This window comes from Eschrichtius robustus, chromosome 19 (genome assembly GCF_028021215.1).
Source record: "Eschrichtius robustus isolate mEscRob2 chromosome 19, mEscRob2.pri, whole genome shotgun sequence".
NCBI lineage: Eukaryota > Metazoa > Chordata > Mammalia > Artiodactyla > Eschrichtiidae > Eschrichtius > Eschrichtius robustus.
The window spans coordinates 10,699,074-10,717,597 of record NC_090842.1 but is presented as its reverse complement, the minus strand read 5'-3'; positions in this window follow the sequence as shown (position 1 = coordinate 10,717,597).

Sequence of the window (18,524 nt, the reverse complement as noted above, 5' to 3'; positions counted from 1 at the left end):
TCTTAAAATATCTTTCTAAAAAGGGAATTGCTGAATCAAAAGTTTACATCTTCTAAAGGCTTTTGTTTCACGTGCACTAATTCCCCTCTCAAGTGTTTGTACCACTTTACACCCCCAAAAACACTCCCTGTGGATCCTTTGCCTTATACCTAAAGTCACACCAGCTTGCGGCATTCAAAGACACACACACACACACACACACACACACACACACACTTCTCACACACTTTTCATGTTTACTGGCAAAAGAAAGGAAGTCAGCATTTAAATTTGTATTTAAATTAAACGCTTCCAGCTTACTCATTGGAACAATCTTAAATAAATCACTGCCCTGTCTAGATTGTCTGTCTTGGGCCTTTTCCATGAATAGGGATGGCCTTCTCACTTGAGATGTGTTTATATTAAAAATGACTTTCATTTCTGAGCATATGCCTTTCCATGAAATCCCAAGTTAATACCCAGATGCCCAAAAACACAGATGGAAAAATCTTGGATAGATTATGCAGCCCATCTGTTTCCAGTACTCTTCTTAGGGGAATAATTTTATTTTTACATAATTAGAGAAAGTTGGTAAAGTAAATTTACCTGGGACCCTAGAATGTTTTATCAAAAATAATAAAACCTTCATTTTCCCTCCATAGAAGTTCTGGTGTGTTACAGTATGGAGGTTCCTTAAAAAACTAAAAATAGAACTACCATACGACCCAGCAATCCCACTACTGGGCATATACCCTGAGAAAACCATAATTCAAAAAGAGTCATGTACCAAAATGTTCATTGCAGCTCTATTTACAATAGCCAGGACATGGAAGCAACCTAAATGTCCATCATCGGATGAATGGATAAAGAAGATGTGGCACATATATACAATGGAATATTACTCAGCCATAAAAAGAAATGAAATGGAGGTATTTGTAATGAGGTGGATGGAGTTAGAGTCTGTCACACAGAGTGAAGTAAGTCAGAAAGAGAAAAACAAATACAGTATGCTAACACATATATATGGAATCTAAGGGAAAAAAAAAAAAAAAAAAAAAGGCCGTGAAGAACCTAGTGGCAAGATGGGAATAAAGACACAGACCTACTAAAGAATGGACTTGAGGATATGGGGAGGGGGAGGGGTGAGATGTGACAGGATGAGAGAGTGTCATGGACATATATACACTACCAAATGTAAAATAGATAGCTAGTGGGAAGCAGCCGCATAGCACAGGGAGATCAGCAGGGTGCTCTGTGACCGCCTGGGGGGGTGGGATGGGGAGGGTGGGAGGGAGGGAGATGCGGGAGGGAGGAGATATGGGAACGTGTGTATATCTGTAGCTGATTCACTTTGTTATAAAGCAGAAACTAACACACCATTGTGAAGCAATTATACTTCAATAAAGATGTTTAAAAAAAAAAAAAAAAAGCTCTCGGACCGGCAGCAGTGGCGGGTGTGGGCCCCACGCTCCAGCGCCATCCATTTTCGGGGCTACTTGATTCAGCAGCCGTGTGGACGAAAGGCTCTTGGTGCTCCAGCCAGGCATCAGGGCCGTGCCTCTGAGGTGGGAGAGCCAACTTCAGGACACTGGCCCACAAGAGACCTCCCAGCTCCACGTAATACCAAATGGCAAAAATCTCTCAGAGATCTCCATCTCAACATCAAGACCCCGCATCACTCAGTGACCAGCAAGCTACAGTGCTGAACACCCTACGCCAAACAACTAGCAAGACAGGAACACAGCCCCACCCATTAGCAGAGAGGCTGCCTAAAATCATAATAAGGCCACAGACACCCCAAAATACACCACCAGACGTGGATGAGCCCACCAGAAAGACAAGATCCAGCCTCATCCACCAGAGCTCAGGCACTAGTTCCCTACACCAGGAAGCCTACACAACCCACTGAACCAACCTTAGCCACTGGGGACAGATACCAAAAACAACGGGAACTACAGACCTGCAGTCTGCGAAAAGGAGACCCCAAACACAGTAAGATAAGCAAAATGAGACGACAGAAAAACACACAGCAGATGAAGGAGCAGGGTCAAAGCACACCAGACTTAACAAATGAAGAGGAAATAGGTAGTCTACCTGAAAAAGAATTCAGAATAATGATAGTAAGGATGATCCAAAATCTTGGAAATAGAATAGACAAAATGCAAGAAACATTTAACAAGGACGTAGAAGAACTAAAGAGGAACCAAGCAATGATGAAAAACACAATAAATGAAATTAAAAATACTCTAGATGGGATCAATAGCAGAATAACTGAGGCAGAAGAAAGGATAAGTGACCTGGAAGATAAAATGGTGGAAATAACTACTACAGAGCAGGATAAAGAAAAAAGAATGAAAAGAACTGAGGACAGTCTCAGAGACCTCTGGGACAACATTAAACGCACCAACATTCGAATTATAGGGGTCCCAGAAGAAGAAGAGAAAAAGAAAGGGACTGAGAAAATATTTGAAGAGATTATAGTTGAAAACTTCCCTAATATGGGAAAGGAAATAGTTAATCAAGTCCTGGAAGCACAGAGAGTCCCATACAGGATAAACCCAAGGAGAAACACGCCAAGACACATATTAATCAAACTGTCAAAAATTAAATATAAGGAAAACATATTAAAGGCAGCAAGGGAAAAACAGCAAATAACACACAAGGGAATCCCCATAAGGTTAACATCTGATCTTTCAGCAGAAACTCTGCAAGCCAGAAGGGAGTGGCAGGATATACTTAAAGTGATGAAGGAGAAAAGCCTACTACCAAGATTACTCTACCCAGCAAGGATCTCATTCAGATTCGATGGAGAAATTAAAACCTTTACAGACAAGCAAAAGCTGAGAGAGTTCAGCACCACCAAACCAGCTTTACAACAAATGCTAAAGGAACTTCTCTAGGCAAGAAACACAAGAGAAGGAAAACACCTACAATAACAAACCCAAAACATTTAAGAAAATGGGAATAGGAACATACATATCGATAATTACCTTGAATGTAAATGGATTAAATGCTCCCACCAAAAGACACAGGCGGGCTGAATGGATACAAAAACAAGACCCATATATATGCTGTCTACAAGAGACCCACTTCAGACCTAGGGACACATACAGACTGAAAGTGAGGGGATGGAAAAAGATATTCCATGCAAATGGAAATCAAAAGAAAGCTGGAGTAGCAATTCTCATATCAGACAAAATAGACTTTAAAATAAAGACTATTATAAGAGACAAAGAAGGACACTATATAATGATCAAGGGATCGATCCAAGAGGAAGCTATAACAATTGTAAATATTTATGCACCCAACATAGGAGCACCTCAATACATGAGGCAAATACTAACAGCCATAAAAGGGGAAATCGACAGCAACACAATCATAGTAGGGGACTTTAACACCCCACTTTCACCAATGGACAGATCATCCAAAATGAAAATAAATAAGGAAACACAAGCTTTAAATGATACATTAAACAAGATGGACTTAATTGATATTTATAGGACATTCCACCCAAAAACAACAGAATACACATTTTTCTCAAGTGCTCATGGAACATTCTCCAGGATAGATCATATCTTGGGTCACAAATCAAGCCTTGGTAAATTTAAGAAAATTGAAATCGTATCAAGTATCTTTTCCGACCACAACGCTATGAGACTAGATATCAATTACAGGAAAAGATCTGTAAAAAATACAAACACATGGAGGCTACACAATACATTACTTAATAACGAAGTGATTACTGAAGAAATCAAAGGGGAAATCAAAAAATACCTAGAAACAAATGACAATGGAGATACGACGACCCAAAACCTATGGGACGCAGCAAAAGCAGTGCTAAGAGGGAAGTTTATAGCAATACAAGCCTACCTCAAGAAACAGGAAACATCTCGAATAAACAACCTAACCTTGCACCTGAAGCAATTAGAGAAAGAAGAACAAAAAAACCCCAAAGCCAGCAGAAGGAAAGAAATTATAAAGATCAGGTCAGAAATAAATGAAAAAGAAATGAAGGAAACAATAGCAAAAATCAATGAAACTAAAAGCTGGTTCTTTGAGAAGATAAACAAAATTGATAAACCATTAGCCAGACTCATCAAGAGAAAAAGGGAGAAGACTCAGATCAATAGAATTAGAAATGAAAAAGGAGAAGTAACCACTGACACTGCAGAAATACAAAAGATCATGAGAGATTACTACAAGCAACTCTATGCCAATAAAATGGACAACCTGGAAGAAATGGACAGATTCTTAGAAATGCACAAGCTGCCGAGACTGAACCAGGAAGAAATAGAAAATATGAACAGACCAATCACAAGCACTGAAATTGAAACTGTGATTAAAAACCTTCCAACAAACAAAAGCCCAGGACCAGATGGCTTCACAGGTGAATTCTATCAAACATTTAGAGACGAGCTAACACCTATCCTTCTCAAACTCTTCCAAAATATTGCAGAGGGAGGGACACTCCCAAACTCATTCTACGAGGCCACCATCACCCTGATACCAAAACCAGACAAAGATGTCACAAAGAAAGAAAACTACAGGCCAATATCACTGATGAACATAGATGCAAAAATCCTCAACAAAATACTAGCAAACAGAATCCAACAGCACATTAAAAGGATCATACACCAGGATCAAGTGGGGTTTATCCCAGGAATGCAAGGATTCTTCAATATACGCAAATCAGTCAATGGTGATACACCATATTAACAAATTGAAGGAGAAAAACCATATGATCATCTCAATAGACGCAGAGAAAGCTTTCGACAAAATTCAACACCCATTTATGATAAAAGCCCTGCAGAAAGTAGGCATAGAGGGAACTTTCCTCAACATAATAAAGGCCATATATGACAAACCCACAGCCAACATTGTCCTCAATGGTGAAAAACTGAAACCATTTCCACTAAGATCAGGAACAAGACAAGGTTGCCCACTCTCACCACTATTATTCAACATAGTTTTGGAAGTGTTAGCCACAGCAATCAGAGAAGACAAAGAAATAAAAGGAATCCAAATCGGAAAAGAAGAAGTAAAGCTGTCACTATTTGCAGATGACATGATACTATACATAGAGAATCCTAAAGATGCTACCAGAAAACTCCTAGAGCTAATCAATGAATTTGGTAAAGTAGCAGGATACAAAATAAATGCACAGAAATCTCTTTCATTTCTATACACTAATGACGAAAAATCTGAAAGTGAAATCAAGAAAACACTCCCATTTACCATTGCAACAAAAAGAATAAAATATCTAGGAATAAACCTACCTAAGGAGACAAAAGACCTGTATGCAGAAAATTATAAGACACTGATGAAAGAGATTAAAGATGATACAAATAGATGGAGAGATATACCATGTTCCCGGATTGGAAGAACCAACATTGTGAAAATGACTCTACTACCCAAAGCAATCTACAGATTCAATGCAATCCCTATCAAACTACCAGTGGCATTTTTCACAGAACTAGAACAAAAAATTTCACAATTTGTATGGAAACACAAAAGACCCCGAATAGCCAAAGCAATCTTGAGAACGAAAAATGGAGCTGGGGGAATCAGGCTCCCTGACTTCAGACTATATTACAAAGCTTCAGTAATCAAGACAGTTTGGTACTGGCACAAAAACAGAAATATAGATCAATGGAACAGGATAGAAAGCCCAGAGATAAACCCACACACATATGGTCACCTTATCTTTGATAAAGGAGGCAAGCATATACAGTGGAGAAACGACAGCCTCTTCAATAAGTGGTGCTGGGAAAATTGGACAGGTACATGTAAAAGTATGAAATTAGAACACTCCCTGACACCATGCACAAAAATAAACTCAAAATGGATTAAAGACCTAAGTGTAAGGGCAGACACTATCAAACTCTTAGAGGAAAACATAGGCAGAACACTCTATGACATACATCACAGCAAGATTCTTTTTGACCCAGCTCCCAGAGAAATGGAAATAAGAACACAAATAAACAAATGGGACCTAATGAAACTTAAAAGCTTTTGCACAGCAAAGGAAACCATAAACAAGACCAAAAGACAACCCTCAGAATGGGAGAAAATATTTGCAAATGAAGCAACTGACAAAGGATTAATCTCCAAGATTTACAAGCAGCTCATGCAGCTCAATTACAAAAAAACGAACAACCCAATCCAAAAATGGGCAGAAGACCTAAATAGACATTTCTCCAAAGAAGATATACAGATGGCCTACAGACACATGAAAGAATGCTCAACATCATTAATCATTAGAGAAATGCAAATCAAAACTACAATGAGATATCATCTCACACCGGTCAGAATGGCCATCATCAAAAAATCTAGAAACAATAAATGCTGGAGAGGGTGTGGAGGAAAGGGAACACTCTTGCACTGTTGGTGGGAATGTAAATTGATACAGCCACTATGGAGAACAGTATGGAGGTTCCTTAAAAAACTACAAATAGAACTACCATACGACCCAGCAATCCCACTACTGGGCATATACCCTGAGAAAACCATAGGTCAAAAAGAGTCATGTACCAAAATGTTCATTGCAGCTCTATTTACAATAGCCAGGACATGGAAGCAACCTAAATGTCCATCGACAGATGAATGGATAAAGAAGATGTGGCACATATATACAATGGAATATTACTCAGCCATAAAAAGAAATGAAATGGAGGTATTTGTAATGAGGTGGATGGAGTTAGAGTCTGTCACACAGAGTGAAGTAAGTCAGAAAGAGAAAAACAAATACAGTATGCTAACACATATATATGGAATCTAAGGGAAAAAAAAAAAAAGGCCGTGAAGAACCTAGTGGCAAGATGGGAATAAAGACACAGACCTACTAAAGAATGGACTTGAGGATATGGGGAGGGGGAGGGGTGAGATGTGACAGGATGAGAGAGTGTCATGGACATATATACACTACCAAATGTAAAATAGACAGCTAGTGGGAAGCAGCCGCATAGCACAGGGAGATCAGCAGGGTGCTCTGTGACCGCCTGGGGGGAGTGGGATGGGGAGGGTGGGAGGGAGGGAGATGCGGGAGGGAGGAGATATGGGAACGTGTGTATATCTGTAGCTGATTCACTTTGTTATAAAGCAGAAACTAACACACCATTGTGAAGCAATTATACTTCAATAAAGATGTTTAAAAAAAAAAAAAAAAAAAAAAGAAAGCAGGAGTAGCTATATAAATTGCAGAATGAGCAGACTTCAAAGAAAGGAAAGTTGTTAGGGATAAAGAAGGGCATTACATAATGATAAACAGGTCAATTATCCAAGAAGACAAAACAATTCTTAACATGTATGCACTAACAATAGAACATCAAACTACATGAGGCAAAAACTGATAGGACAGCAGGGAGAAATGGATGAGTCCACTAACATAGTTGGAGATTTCAACAACCCTCTATCAGAAATGAAGCAATATTCAATAGACAGAACAGTAGACAGATCCAATAGACAGAACATCTGTAAGGGCTTAGTTGGATTCAATAACACCATAAATAAACTGGAAATAATTGACATCTATATACTACTTCATCCCCAAATAGCAGAATACATATTCTCCCAAGCTCACATGAAACTTTCAACAAGATAGATCACATTTTTTATATAATCTTTTTCTTAAGTATAGTTGATTTAAAATATTGTGTTAGTTTCAGGTGTATAGCACAGTGATTCAGTTGGGTTTTTTTCCGATTGTATTCCACTGTAGATTATTACAAGATATTGAATATAATTCTCTGTGCTATACAGTAAATTCTTGTTCCTTAACAAAAAAAAAAAAAAGAAAAAAAAAGAAGTTCTGGTGTGTTAACTGAAGTCATCCAAAGCTGCTGCTCAAGGGGTCTTGATTAGTAGATTTCCTTTGAGTTTTATTTCCAGGGCAAAGACTGTGGAAGGCCAAGTTACCCTTGAATGTTTCCCTTAAGCACTTTTTCCTCTAGAACATTCAATATTCTTATAAATACTTTGGTCTGTCTTGGTTTTATACCATGGTTCTTTCTTCAAACCATAGCTGAGTTTCCCTGGGCTTCAAAACACCTTTTCTTAGACCCTCTTGCCACACCAAGTGGCATTCTTCTCTGCTCTACCCTAGAAATTGCACTTCTCAAAAGCGCAAGAGCTAAGTGGCTCCTGCTAACTCAATGCCCCGACCTATTCATGTTTAAGAGCTTAAAACCTAATGTAAACTGTTTCCTCCCCTCCCCCCCCGCCCTGACGCCACTTGACACCTCTTTCCCCTCCTTTAGGCAATGCCTGTGATTACCCACAAAGAAAGAAATAAGACATAACCCTTGCTTTCTAGGATGAGAGGTAGTAACAGGTGCAGAATTAAGACTACCTTGCCCTCATGTACTGAGCACTTCCCATTTCTCTATTTTGGGAACTTTAAAACATTTTTTAAAAATTCGACCACTTTGATAATCTTTTGGGATAACTTTTAGTGGACGGTGACCAGCTCACCTAGTTTTTCTTTGGCCTCTTTAAATGTGACATCCTAATAAGAAAAGAAAAAACAAAAGCAAACTGTAGTGGACACTAGTCACCTTGTTTTGGCTACACAGCATCTGAACTTTCTTCCTGTGTCTGGGGAATACCCCAGCCTTGAACCTTGGAGGTAGGCAAACCCCGAATCCCGCTCTAGAACCTGATGACACCAGATGTCTGCTTTGCCAGCTTCCTTCCCAATGAGGGTGCAGGCTCATGGTCCAAGCTCCACTAATCAGATTCACACCCAAACTGGGCTTTGAAGCAAGGTAGCAGAGAATTGATTCTGAGGATGGCTGGCTGGAGCAGTGGCAGGAAAGTCACGATTTTAGCAGCAACAGGGTGATGGAGCAGCAGTGGCACCCGATGTCTGCGGCTGGTGGTGGCGGCACAAGCAAAGCGGTCCCGTATGTACCAGAAATGGCAAGAGCAGTGTCCTCAAGAGACAGGTTCCGTGGCCTGATTTCAGCGGGGCTCCCGGCTGCTTCCCAACTTCCATGATTCTACAGCCTCCCCAGGGACCCTGTGAGCTGCCCAACACCCTCCAATTAATTCCTTTCCTTTACATGTTAACTCAGTTTCAAGTAATAACCTTGACTGATAAAAGGACAACACAAAATAATGCACTTATGTCCTGTGAAGACCAGATGACCTCATAGCTGCAGGGCTGGCTTTTTGTAGCAGCGGGAATTTAGAAAAGTTGGGAGAAAAATCTAGTTATCACAAGATGTAACTGCAATTCTGGATTCAAAACAACATGCTCGGGCTTCCCTGGTGGCGCAGTGGTTGAGAGTCTGCCTGCCAATGCAGGGGACACGGCTTCGAGCCCTGGTCTGGGAAGATCCCACATGCCGCGGAGCAACTGGGCCCGTGAGCCACAACTGCTGAGCCTGCGCGTCTGGAGCCTGTGCCCCGCAACAAGAGAGGCCGCGACGGTGAGAGGCCCGCGCACCGCGATGAAGAGTGGCCCCCGCTCGCCGCAACTAGAGAAAGCCCTCGCACAGAAATGAAGACCCAACACAGCCATAAATAAATAAACAGATAAATAAATAAATAAACTTTAAAAGTATGTGTCAAAAAAAACCAAAACAAAACAACATGCTCCTTGGAAGTCAGCATCGCACTTGCATTACAAAGCTTGACTTTATCTGACCAAACCACACCACCCATCACACAGAGTTATGGTTGTAATTTTGATTTATATGGCTTTTTACTGCTTAAAGATATAATACGTAAGCATGTTTGGCTTTTATGTAGTCGTTTATAAGAGCTATAAGCATAAGGATATTAGAGTTGGCTTGCATTCACATAAGTGGTAGGATGACAATAATAATTTAAATCAATATGCTACAGCAGCTGCCAGCACTGCACACCCCTCTGCCCTTAACACTTAGCTCTGCACTCCTAAAGCTGCTAGCAGTGAACACCTGCTACTCTCTGCCTGAGGGCTTTTGCTGTGGGAGCCTGCTTGGCCTGAAGGCAGGGCAGGTCAGCAGTTCTGAAAAGTTAATGCTTCTGAAAGCAGCTCTCAACAAATTACAGAAGGGGAATTCCTGGTGGATGAATACCCTAGCTTCATCAATGACCGTTTGGAATAACTCAGAAGCATGTTCTACACTGCCTTCTATGATCCCCCGGTGGGGATGAGCCCCAGGTGCCACTTGATTGAAAATGTACACATTTCCTGTTTGCTCTCAATCCCTAACTCTCCCACTCCATTACCAGTGTTTCCTGGGATCTCCTCCCAGATAAACTGCTTGGATCAAATCCTAGTCTCAGGGTCTGCTTTAGGGGAAACCATAACCAAGACATCTTTACAGCAGCCAGCATCGTGCCTTGACCTGCATTTCAAGTGTGTTAGGGGCCAGCAGAGGTTGTATACATTCACTCATACACCTGCCATACAATTAGATTGATTTCCCAGCTCAGTAGGCTAAGGAGACAGGAATTTATTGGAAGAGTGATTGCCACCCAGAGAAGGGGCAGATGTAGCAGGTTTGGTGCAGTTCCTCTGGCCCCCGGAACCCTTAACAGGGGCACAGCTGCTGATGACATCATCCGCACTGCGAGGAAGTTTCGCTTTGCCACTGCTCGTGTATCCTCAGGTTCACACCGTCATTCCAGAAGAACCAGCCCTAACAATCTACACACGTTGTTGTTAAAGCAAACGTTGCAAACACTTGGCTCTCCTGGTTCCTGAAACTCAGCATCACCAAAGGCACAACCTCCTCTCTCGGGATCACGGGGAAAAGGGTCAGGGCCCAGGAGTCCCGCAACAATATCCCTTCTTCTACCTCTGCAGGATCGCAGAAAGCCCTTTCTCCCTAGTAATTTATCTCTTTGAGAAACCCTGCAGCGCGTTGGGGGAAGGAGGAATGATGTCACAGGAGGGCAGCCTGTGTAGTGGGTGAATCAGTACCTGGAGATGGGGTCAGAGTTGACATTAGCAATAATGTGCTGGGTGTATCACTGGAGACTCCAGGCTTCTTTACCTTCATTTACTCTCTGTCCCAACCCCCAGCCATCATTGCTTATCCTGGTCAAAGCATCTACCCTGCTCCACGCACCTCATCCTGCAGCCTGCCTCAATTCCACTGAGGGCATGACTGAATTAAATCCTTAATCTTAAAACAAAGAACCAAAACGCTTTGCTCTTGATAACCAACTGGATAAGCAGGCTCGTGCGATGCCAAAACTCAAAGTCAATATCCGAGAGACTCTCTCTATTTGGAAAGGCATTGGTATATTAGATTAAAGCATGTCCTTTGATTTTTGCCTTAATAAAATATGAACGGTCTCTACAACAAAATTGCCCAGGATGATTCAGTAGCTTCTAAAATCAGCTTCCAATTTATTCAAGTGTACGGAGTGAGACCTGCAGGAAACAGGCTCCTGTACTCATCAAAAGGACAAACAGTTTTCCAGGTTGGAAACATTCCCCCAGTGCGTGTTGTCATTTCAGTAGCTATCATTTCCCATCAATGTCGTCTCTGCAGAGACAGCCCGTGTGCCAGGCCACCGCCGACCTTGAGGACTGATGTGACCTCAGCCCCTGGGCTGGAAAGTCCCTTGAGCATCAATTAGTCCAAATATCTTCTTTTACCACCTGGAACAAGGACATTTCCAAGGTCACACAGGCGGCAAGTCAAAACCATGGACCTTCCTCGCTTGCAGGATCTAAGGATTCATGGCTTAGAGCAGGATTTCTCGACTTCAGCAATATTGACGTGAGGGGCTGAATAATTCTTTGTTGTGGTGGCAGTTCTGTGCCTTGTAGGATTTTCAGCAGCATCCCTACCCTCCACCCGTTAGATGTCTGTAGCACCACTTGTGACAACCAAAAATGTCTCTAGACGTTGCCAAATGTTCCCAGGGGGCCAAAATCATCCCTGGCTGAGAACTCCTAGCTTAGAGCAAAAATTGCAAATTGGTGCCACATGGGCTAAATATAGCTCACAGATAGGTTTTGTTCATCCTATGTAATATTTGTCAGGATTTTTTAAATTGGGGAGATTTCACATAAAAATCCAGACTTCGGGCTTCTCTTGAGCATTTGGAAGACCTGGCAACACTAAGCACACGTCCTCACGTGGCAATGATAGACTGAAGTTGAGTTTAGAATGGCCATCTGCACCCCTGTTTGCCGCAGTCTCCACTGCTCCCTATCGTGCCCCCCCATCAGACCCACTTTATCCGTTTCATAATCTCTCTGGGTCCCAGTTTAGTGTTTAAGGCTTCTCAAAACTGTTTGTACTTTTCTGTTCTCTCAAGTACGCCTCTCAGCTCACTGAGGGCAGATCATGCTATTTTCTCTTTCTCTTTCCTCTACAGCGGCTATCCCTGAGCAGCCACTCAGAAACAGTTATCCATTGATTTGTCTAGAGCATCTTTTCCCAAACGACATCCTGCAGAATGCTAGTCTTCAAGGGAAAACGGCTGGAAGTCAAGCAGTTTTGGGTGAAGCTGCATTCAGTACCTCCAGTTAGAGAATCAAAAGATTTGCATGTCTCTAAAATGACCTACATTAAAGAAAGAGGCTTGACTGCACTACAGAGACACAAGAAAATTTAATCACCGAACTCCCTTTTACCCTAGCATCAACCAATATCCCAGGAAACTACTGTGTTATTGAATAACCTTTGTAAAAGGCTGGATTGGAACTCTCTACTTTATGAATTAAACACAGTTATTGAAATATTAAGTGCGATGACAAAGGCAGCTACAAATGTGTAGCTGGAGAGTATTTCTCTAAGCATAGACATTCATTTGGATTACTTCTTTAAAATTTCTTCTAAGCATAGACATTTATTTGGATTATTTCTTATAAAGAGTATTTCTTCTAAGCATAGACATAAAGAGTATTTATAAAGAGTATTTCTTCTAAGCATAGACATTCATTTGGATTACTTCTTTAAAATTTCTTCTAAGCATAGACATTTATTTGGATTATTTCGTATAAAGAGTATTTCTTCTAAGCATAGACATAAAGAGTATTTATAAAGAGTATTTCTTCTAAGCATGGACATTTATTTGGATTACTTCTTTAAAATTTCCCCCACAAGTCTGTAAAATTGGTGTGATCAATATCCATATTTTACAGATTAGAAACCAAAGCAACAGAAAAGGAATTAGCCCAGATTTCACAGCTAGGAAGAGTTCAAGCCAGGACTGGAACACAGCCCATCCAATCCCAGAGCCTATGCACCTATTCTCTATCTGCACTGTACTGCCTCCCTAGGACATTGTGTCATGTTGTTTATGTGTCTGTCTCCCTCTCAGGACACGTACCAAGCCTTACCCATGAAGGAAGCAGAGAGGAAATTACTGTCCATTCATCAACGGCTTTGTGTGGGAAATAATACTTGGAAGGATTTGGCATGGTATCTCATATAGTTTTCACATCCTGAAAATTAGGTCTTCTGATCCTTATTTAATGTGGGCAACTCTCTCAATCTCTTGGAGCCTAGAGGCCACATAGCTAGTAAACAGAAAACTGGGATATGAACAACTTGTGGAAAAAAGGTATGTGTTCCTTCCACTTTGCTTATTGCCTAGTAAGAATACAGGAACTGGATGGATGGGTGAATGGATAGATTGATGGATGGATGGATGGATGGATGGATGGATGGATGGATGGATGAATGGACGGTGGATGGATAGACTGATGGATGGATGGATGGATGGATGGACGGATGGATGGATGATAGATGGATATTATTTCTTGCCCACTTACTTTGTGTAAAGCACCCCACTAAACTTTGTGAAGAGTTGAGGCATACTAAAAGGAAAAGGGCAGGATGCTTGCTCCTGAAGAGATTTTCCCTATTTCCTGGGGTTTGATCCTTCTAATCTCAGAACAGGAAAGGCAAAATGTGCCCTTCTCATATTGAGTATTTTCGGTTTACATCGAGATCTTGTAGCTTCACACAGTCATCGCTCTGAGAAAGCCCCAACCATCTGGATATGGGCCAATCAAATAACGATGGAAACAAAACCCTCAGGGGAATCAGCTCTTAGCCCAAACCGGAGACATCAGGGAAATAAGAGACTGAGTTAGCTGGAGGGTTAATTCATCCTGACTTGTAGTATGATGTTCTCAGCTTGTAAGAAAACGAATGGTTGGGATGGGGTCGGGGAGGGAATTCTCCCCCTTTCGGGTTTCTCCTGGACTCCATCTGAGGAGTAAATGCTTTGTTTGCTTCTGAACCTAAATTTTTCATCCCGTTCACATTACCATTATTCACAATGATCTATAGCAAAGTACTCTGGGGAAAACACAGCTCTCTGCAGCATCTGAAAGAAGCAGACGGCACCATTGCAACGATGGTGCATACGAGAAATCATACGGCCTCACAGTAGGTGGAAAACCCTTGAGAAAAGTCAGAGGGAGGGGTAAAACAAATCACTCAGAAATTATCCTCTAGCATGAACAAGCCTTCAAAAACATAAGCTACTTGGTTGAAATTGTTTACTCACTCTTGTGCGGTACACTGTTCTCCTCACTTGGCTGATGGTGCACACCAGATAATACTAACTGATACGACCATGTCTCCAGGGATAACAGCTACTTACGGATAAAAGAATAAGAGCAGGTGAAATGTTTCTAATTGTATTCATACGTGATTGGGCTCATAAAGAGCTAAAATGGTCTTCAGTGTCTCGTGACCAGCATTTTTCGGTTATGGAAAGAGAATTATAAGTTTTCTTGTTAACGTTCATTATGAAATGACAGGCAAAGTCCTTTGAAGAGAAAAATCCAAAAGGGTGAAAAGCTCTCTTAAAGGAGTCGTTGAGAGAGCAGGATTGGGTCACATGATTGAGATCCTTGGATAATGTTGCGCTTTCAGATGTTATGAGGATTAACCTCCGTTCTCCATAGTATCATTCATTTCTTAAAAGCCCTTCAGTGACACCTCTATATACCACATCCCAGTATTATCTTTCCTATTCCCCCTCAATTATCGAACCCTGACTCTCACCTCCAGCGTTGTCACTTAACTAAGAAAAGACGACATTTCCCAGTTTCCTTTGAAGCAGGGTATGGCCATGTGACTAGGCTCTGGCCAATAAGAGGTAAGTAGATGTAAATATTTTGGTGGTGTCCTCAAGTTTCCTTAAAAAGAAAGATGTGGGCCTTTCTCTCCCATCCCACATGTCTCGCTCCTGCTACCTGGAACATGGGTGTGAGGGCTGTATCTTGAACCATGAGAATGCGGGCCAATCCTTCATCTAGTTGAAGTACAGAGCTGGAAGGAACGTTGATCTTGATGACTTTGTGGAGACATCATACCATCCTTGAGTGTATTCTACTTTCTTTAAGCTACTTCTTATTTGGGGGTTTTTGTTATTCATAGCTGAATCTAATACTTTATCATCACTTTCATAGTGAAGCCTTCTCTGACCTTCCAGACAGCAGCACCTTCTATTCCTTCTTTACAGTGCTTACCATACTATGATTCTTTTGGTTTCATATGTATAGCAGCGATTGTTTTTGTTCCACGTACACCTTCTTGGAACTCACCGTTGCCGTGCACAATGACCCAATGGCTTTAAATCAAGACACCCGCAACTCTCTCAGGATAGCTTGTTCTAACTGCCAATTCCAAAACAATCCATGTACAGGGCAGATCAGAAAGGGTAGGTGGTTAGCAACCCCCAGAAAGAGCCCTCGACCAACAGGACTGGAGGACGGATAGGAGTTGATGGATACTCCATTTACCTTGCTTCTTGATTAGGAGACCTTTGAGGTGTGTTCTACACTGTCATCTAGGGTTCTCCAGCAGGAGAGTTAACCTGAGTTAATGACAGTGATAACCTGCTAGATAATGTACCTTGTACTGACTTCTTTCCCTTCCCTGTATCAATTCCACAGACGCCTACTTCCTAGAATCACCACTCAGATAAGCCATTTGTACTCAAATATTTGAATTAAGAAAGATTTGCTTCTGGGGAACCCAACCTAAACCAATATATTTCTCCTTAGTTAGAATGCTAGCTCCATTGGGACTGAGAATGTTTGTCTTAGTCACCATTCTATCTCCAGTACTTAGCAGTAGTACAAGGTCAGCACTCAAAAGGTGATGAACAGATATCAGTTCATTTTTTTTTTCCTCTGACACATCTAGAGCTAACCATCTATGACTGGTCCTACGATATATAAATAGGAAGTTTATTCTACCACCTTCAGGATGGGCTGCACACCTATCCAGTACTTCTCTGAAGATAATGCTGTATTTGTGTCAATCATGCTTCATTACCTTTTAAATTACATCAACCCAAACTATAAGAAATTATAGCATACATCCTTGAATATGAGTTCTTGGATTTTACTGAGATCTTTCAGTGGCCATCAACTACTAACCGTTCTTCATTACTAACCTTCTAAATTTTCCTCCTTCCTCTCAACCTATTCTATGGAATTTTTGAAACATACAACAGCTTATAAAACATAGGCATTAGGCATAGTGGTTAAGAATCCGCATTTTAGAGTCAAATGCCTCCCACTTCAAATCCCAGCTCTGCCACAGACTAAGTAGGTGACCTTGGGAAAGTTGCTCAGTTTCTATTAAATTTTCTCCTGTGTAAAATAAGGATAATAGTAACTATGGCACAGGATTATTTTTTAGATTAAACAATGTATTATAATAAATGACTCTAACTGTTTTGAGGAGAATACAATAGAAGAAATCTTACTGAAGGATATAGTTTCAGACATTGACTGTTTTGCTCCAGGTAACCTATTTCTCCGGAAAGTTACTGAACCATTCCAAGTTATTTAGAAAACCATTCTGAAATCATGCTAAGACTGTTTCCCATATATTCTCGCTCAAAGATCTCACCTCTTTTGTGTGACACTCCCCTAAGATGGCTAATACCTTGAGCAGTTCCTATTTTGACTGTCTATACTCCTCCCACGGGGACACACACCTGTTCCCACGGCATATACAAGCTAATAGAGCTGAGTTGTAATACTGTATTTCACCAACAGTGGCCGCTGTGTGACATTGCCCTACAACGTAAGATATTTCACCACTGAAGCTCTAAATGAGCTAATGCCCAGGGAATCAATTTTATAAATTGAAAATAGATTTATTGTGCTTATTTGGAGAGATGCCTTGCCGCGTGGCACTTGTCATATTCCACCAGGGAGGAGAAGATTTGGGAACACTTAATGATCCAAATGGTGGTATATAAGACTCGGAGGAAGGTGTTCCTCCCCAAGCGGCACAGATTGTGGTGTGTTTCCTCTTAGTTGTTGTCACAATCGGCTGCAAACCAATTATAATCTGGGGTTTGTAAACAGCCAGAAGATTCCCTTGGAGGAAGTAATTATATTCCTTTTAACATACTATAAGGCAAACACTTTCTCTTAAACATGCTGTGTGCTGAGTGCAAAGTAGATTAACTTTCTGTTGCTAAAGGAAAACCCTCAGAATCAAGGCAAGGGATCTTAGTGGGACAGAAATATTAGGAGGCCAATAAAGGGGAAAAGAACACCAAAAATGCCATGGAGTATTACCAATCAGGGGAAGGACTCATTTGACCCATCCAAATAAACATGCATGGTGACATGTCAAGAGCACCCATTTGGTGTCAGTTGTGTATCACACCACAGTCACTGTGTTCCTTTGAGCAGGATAATTCACCATGTTAAGACTCGGTTTCCTCTTCTGTAAAGCAGTAATAATGATGCTTACCTAATAAGGTTATTCTGAGAATCAAATTACAAAACATACCTAAAGTGTCTAGAAGAGTAGTCACCCCCAAAAGAATACCACACCTTGCAGATGTTGTCAGCGCCAAGCCCGTATGCCCTTTGAACTCACCATTCCCTGTCTAAGGTGATGGCTTCCTACTGAGAGCATCCTGACTGGGGCATCTCAGCCCAGGTACCTGGAGCAGGCTGGAAGTGCCAGGGAGTTAACACTTCCAGGAACAGCCTTTAGCTGTTCAGTCAGCAGAAAACAGTTTAAAAATACCCATTTCCTTACTCCTTGGGAGGGATAACTCTAAGGCTTGTTCCACACTGTTTCTGGGTTTGAGCCCCATTTGTCCCCGTGGTAACACACCCTACATTGGTTTCTATTGCTTCCCTGCTCACTTTCTGATGGGAGCTTCCTGGGATTACCTCCAAAATAAACCACTGGCACTCAAATTCTTGTTTCAGGGACTTCCCTGGTGGCACAGTGGTTAAGAATCCGCCTGCCAATGAAGGGGACACGGGTTCGAGCCCTGGTCTGGGAAGATTCCACATGTTGCGGAGCAACTAAGCCCGTGCACCACAGCTACTGAGCCTGCGCTCTAGAGCCCGCGAGCCACAGCTACCGAGCCCACATGCTGCAACTACTGAAGCCCGTGCACCTCGAGCCTGTGCTTGGCAACAAGAGAAGCCACCGCAATGAGAAGCACACACACCGCAACGAAGAGTAGTCCCCGCTCGCCACAACTAGAGAAAGCCCGCGCATAGCAGCGAAGACCCAACGCAGCCAAAACTAACTAACTAAATAAATTTATGAAAAAACAATTTTTGTTTCAGGGTAGAATCCAGCCTC